The sequence below is a fragment of the Coregonus lavaretus genome (assembly GCF_964263955.1).
Source record: "Coregonus lavaretus genome assembly, chromosome: 10".
NCBI classification, from domain to species: Eukaryota; Metazoa; Chordata; class Actinopteri; order Salmoniformes; family Salmonidae; genus Coregonus; species Coregonus lavaretus.
Window position 1 is genome coordinate 35,215,970 of NC_139997.1, and position 5,387 is coordinate 35,221,356.

General features: G+C 46.6%; 1 pseudogene across 1 annotated transcript; it reads left to right on the forward strand.

Moving 5' to 3' along the window:
• Nucleotides 1-285: 285 nt before the first annotated feature.
• LOC311136301 lies at nt 286-3,477 on the forward strand (annotated as a pseudogene). Its single transcript has 5 exons — nt 286-506; nt 619-757; nt 923-1,059; nt 2,543-2,978; nt 3,109-3,477. The product of its transcript is annotated as an uncharacterized misc_RNA (transcript).
• Nucleotides 3,478-5,387: the final 1,910 nt, after the last annotated feature.

Below are 5,387 nucleotides of genomic sequence, written 5' to 3' on the forward strand. Positions count from 1 at the left end.
AATGACTCCAACCTAAGTGTATGTAAACTTCCGACTTCAACTGTATATAGCGCTTTTCATACAGAATATGTCAAAGAAATATATTTAAAAAAATAATTGAGGCAGCTGGCAGTTCAAATTGTCTATTGGGTGTCAGTGTTGTCTCACAGTGCCCCTGTCTGTTTTCTTCAGTTATTAGTCAGTTCTCTAGCTGTAATGCTATAAACACCCTCCTGAATAGGTCCCTGATGTAATTGTATTCCAGGTTTTGTGATTGGCATGTCCCCCTGTCTGTCTGTGTCCTCTGACAGGACCGTGAGGATGCAGCAGCTGCGCGTTGCAGTGGTGGGCGTGGGAGCTGCAGGTCTGTGTGCCGCACGTCACATCATGTCCCGCCCAGACACCTTCACACCACCTGTCGCCTACAAGCTCACGGAACACGTGGGTGGCACCTGGTTCTATGAGGAACGTACCGGTAGCTATGACAACGGGCTGCCCATTCACAGCAGCATGTACAGAGACCTCAGGTACTGTAACACTCTAACCTCACACCTCTCACTCTGTTTTTCTCTCTCTCTCTGACATGACCCTGGTCTTATTTTGTGTGTCTCATGTCTTACTCTCCCTCCCTCTATGCAGGACCAACCTGCCCAAGGAGGTGATGATGTTCCCTGACTTCCCCTTTGACCCCCAGCTACCCTCCTTCCTGCCACACCAGGAAGTGCAGATATATCTGGAGAGATACTGCCAGAGCCACCGCATCACACCACACGTCAGGTTAGTTACCGTCCACTCACACACAATGCCTTGTGGTCCTTTGTCAGGGGTAGAGAAGGAAGGTCCACACTCATCAATTTCAGGTGAAAAAAGGAAAAACTGTATTTGATTTCACAGGAAAAGAGTCTAAAGCCTCTCACCACATATCTCCCCCACTCTTTGTTAGTTCAGCACCGTGGTGGAGGAGGTGAGCCCTGTCACCATGGCGACAGAGGAGAAGGGACCAATGACGAAGTGGGAGGTGACTTCACGTGACAAGTCGGGATCACATCCCATCCATCCCTGGGCTAGAGCGATTTAAAGGTGCACACCAGAGACATCATCTAGCTTATCTTTCTCTTCCTACACTAAATATACAAAGGTATGTCGACACCCCTTCAAATTAGTGAATTTGGCTATTTCAGCCACACCCGTTGCTGACAGGTGTATGAAATCGAGCACACAGCCATGCAATCTCCATAGACAAACATTGGCAGTAGAATGGCCTTACTGAAGAGCTCAGTGACTTTCAACGTGGCCACCTTTCCAACAAGACATTTCGTCAAGTTTCTGCCCTGCTAGAGTTGCCCCGGTCAATTGTAAGTGCTGTTATTGTGAAGTGGAAACGTCTCGGAGCAACAACGGCTCAGCCGTAAAGTGGTATGCCACACAAGCTCACAGAACGGGAGTGCTGAAGCGCGTAAAAATCGTCTGTCCTCGGTTGCAACAATCAATCAATTGAATGTATTTATAAAGCCCTTTTTACATAAGCAGATGTCACAAAGTGCTATACAGAAACTCATTACCGCATTCCAAACTGCCTCTGGAAGCAACGTCAGCACAAGAACTGTCCGTCGGGAGCTTCATGAATGGGTTTCCATGGCCGAGCAGCCGCTCACAGGCCTAAGATCACCAGGCGCAATGCCAAGCGTCGGCTGGAGTGGTGTAAAGTTCGCCGCCATTGGACTCTGGAGCAGTGGAAATGAATCACGCGCTTCACCATCTGGCAGTCCGATGGACGAATCTGGGTTTGGCGGATGCCAGGAGATAGATACCTGCCCGAATGCATAGTGCCAACTGTAAAGTTTGGTGGAGGAGGAATAATGGTATGTGGCTGCTTTTCATGGTTTGGGCTAGGCCCCTTAGTTCCAGTGAAGGGAAATCTTAACACTACAGCATACAATTACATTCTAGACGATTCTGTGCTTCCAACTTTGTGGCAACAGTTTGGTGAAGGCCCTTACCTGTTTCAGCATGACAATGCCCCCGTGCACAAAGCGAGGTCCATACAGATATGGTTTGTCGAGATCGGTGTGGAAGAACTTGACTGGCCTGCACAGAGCCCTGACCTCAACTCCATCGAACACCTTTGGGATTAATTGGAATGCCAACTGCGAGCCAGGCCTAATCGCCCAACATCAGTGCCCGACCTTACTAATGATCTTGTGGCTGAATGGAAGCAAGTCCCTGCAGCAATGTTCCAACATCTAGTGGAAATCCTTCCCAGAAGAGTGGATGCTGTTATAGCAGCAAAGGGGGAACCAACTCCATATTAATGCCCATGATTTTGGAATGAGATGTTCGACGAGCAGGTGTCCACATACTTTTGGTCATGTAGTGTAATACTTTTGGTCATGTAGTGTATATCTCATGTCTGGGTTTTCCTGACCATGTGACCTGATCTGGAAAACGTCTGGGCCAGGTTAGGTGGTCAGGAAAAACTCATGGCCTGTATCTCATGCCATCTCTCTTTATCTCCCTCTCTCTCTGAAGCTGTATCTCATCCCATCCCCGTCTCTCTTTCTAGGCAAAGTGATCCACAGTCACTCATACCGCCACCCAGAGCCCTTCTCAGGTCAGTCAGTGGTGGTGCTGGGGCCTCAGGACTGGACATCTCACTAGAACTGGGTCGATCCAATGCCCAGGTGACTCTGAGCCATGGTAAGCCCACCCTGCCCTTCCCTCTGCCCTATGGGGTCTTCCAGGCTACACCTGTGGTGGAGGTCCAGGAGGATGGGTCTCTGCAGTTCCAGGATGGGTCCATTACCCAGGCCCAGGTCCTGCTGCTCTGTACGGGCTACAACTTCAGCTACCCCTTCCTAGAGCTGGCCAAGCTGGGCCTGGAGGTCCAGGAGCACCTGGTAACTCCGCTCTACAGGTTCCTGATGCCTCCAGCCTTCCCATCACTCTTCATCATTGGCATCTGCAAAATAATTTGCCCCTTCCCCCACTTTCACTGCCAGATGAGGAAGGAGGCTTAAAGATGGTTGATGTTGTTGAAAATCTTATTTTTTGTGGAACAAAATATCTGGCATTCCCACCCCTCCCTCACCATCTCTATCTCTCTCTCACTCTGCCCCTCTCTCTCTTCAGATCCAGTTTGCCCTTGCAGTGCTGGAGGACTCCGAGGCCCTGCCGTCGCGTGCTGAGATGGAAGAGGAGGCGCAGAGAGAGCTGAAGAGGAAGGCAGAGAGGGGGGTGCAGCTCAAACACATGCTGAAGATGGACAAGGACCAGTGGGGTTATGCCCAGACCTTAGCTCAGACTGGGAGGTTCTCCCCTCTGCTCCCAGTCACACAGAGCCTGTATGAGGAGGTATGGAGACACGTTCACCCACAGAACTACAGGCAGCTAAACGATCGACTCATCAGCGACACCCAATGGGAGCAACAGGAACTGCAGGCTGGTGAATGCAGAGGAGAGGCAGCCTGGTCTCAGAGACGTAACATAGTAAATGGGTAAATTCGGAAATGTGGATTAGTATGAAATGTTACGTTTGGTATGGTTATGTAAGACAGATGGTTCCTTAAGGCAAAAATGAAAGTAGTATGGTTGGTCGGGGTGAATGGGCGGGCGGATAACGCGAACGTCTAGCAACCCTAAGGTTGCGAGTTCGAATCTCATCACGTATAATTTTAGCTAATTAGCAACTTTTCAACTACACTGAACAAAATTATAAACGCAACAATTTCAAAGATTTTACTGACTTACAGTTTATATAAGGAAATCAGTTAATTGAAATAAATTCATTAGGCCCTAATCTATGGACTTCATATGACTGGGAATACAGATATGCATCTGTTGGTCACAGAGGCCTTAAAAAAAAGGTAGGGGCGTGGATTAGAAAACCAGTCAGTATCTGATGTGACCACCATTTGCTTCATGCAGTGCGATACATCTCCTTTGCATAGAGTTGGCCAGGCTGTGGAATGTTGTCCCACTCCTCTTCAATGGCTGTGTGAAGTTGCTGGATATTGGCGGGAACTGAAACATACTGTTGTATACGTCGATCCAGAGCATCCCAAACATGCTCAATGGGTGATATGTCTGGTGAGTATGCAGGCCATGGAAGAACTGGGACATTTTCAGCTTCCAGGAATTGTGTACAGATCCTTGCGAGGTGATGGCGGCAGATGAATAACACGACAATGGGCCTCAGGATTTCATCACAGTATTTTTGTGCATTCAAATTGCCATTGATAAAATGCAATTGTGTTTGTTGTCTGTAGCTTATGCCTGCCCATACCATAACCCCACCGCCACTATGAGGTGTGGGGGGGGGGATTCTGAAATTGCATTTTTGCCCCCCCCCCCCAGTTTTATCATTGGAATGTGATACAAAACGAGGCAACGGTATGCTTTAGGACCATGCGGACGCCTCCGAGCAGTCGGGTAGGCTGTTTGGAGTGTTTTATCCGACTGGATAAAAATACATTTTAAAAAAGTTATGTCCCCCCCACTTGTAAAACCAAAGTTGCGCCCCTGCTTGGAAGCTTTGGATAAATGGACAGAATAATGTAGGCCTTCTGTCCTGAAATGTTACTTTGACATTATGTATTGTAAATGTAAATAAGAATGTAAGCAATATATACATTTTCATCCACAATCCTTTAGATAACAATGTTAGTAGCCTAAACAAATGCACCACCTCACCAACTGTTTTTTTTCTTTCACTTATTGTAAATAGAAATCATGTAATATCTTATTGTCACATATCTCAATATTAAACACTTTTTTCAATATTGTATGTCAATAGAATCAATACAACCTATGTCAATCGAATTAATAGAACTACAAAATGTATTTCCAATGCATAAGTGCCGAGCTCCACGGAAATAAAAAAATGCCAAGGAAATAATAGAACCAATGTGTACACTTTTTTTTAAATTAAATTACTATTTTAATGTTTTTTGAATTTCCCTCATAAGAATTATATTATTTGAAAAACAATTGATGTTTACGTTTTTTCCGCAAATGCTGTTGGCTGTCACTGAAAGCAATCCTCGGTGACTTTCTCTTTCCCACCGGGTTTTCCCATCTGGTTTGAATCGTCATCTCCAAAAATTGTGAAATTGGACACCTAAGAGTACATTCTTAATCTTAGAGATCTCCTTTACATTGTATCCCGTTCGAAATTTAGGACCAGAGTCAGACCACACCCGCTCGTTTAGATCTTAAATGGATATCGCATGTAATTTCAACCCTTACAGGAATTCGAAACAACGCTATTTAAAGGGGATATGCACGGACAGAGGGCTCAAGTGGTGGTGCATTGGATGTAGGAAGCGGTCGTATATTTCCCTCGCTGCAGAAGGTAGAGGTTAAAAAGCTGTGGGAACGGCTTAGAGGAAAGAGGGGGGCGGGAGGAAAGG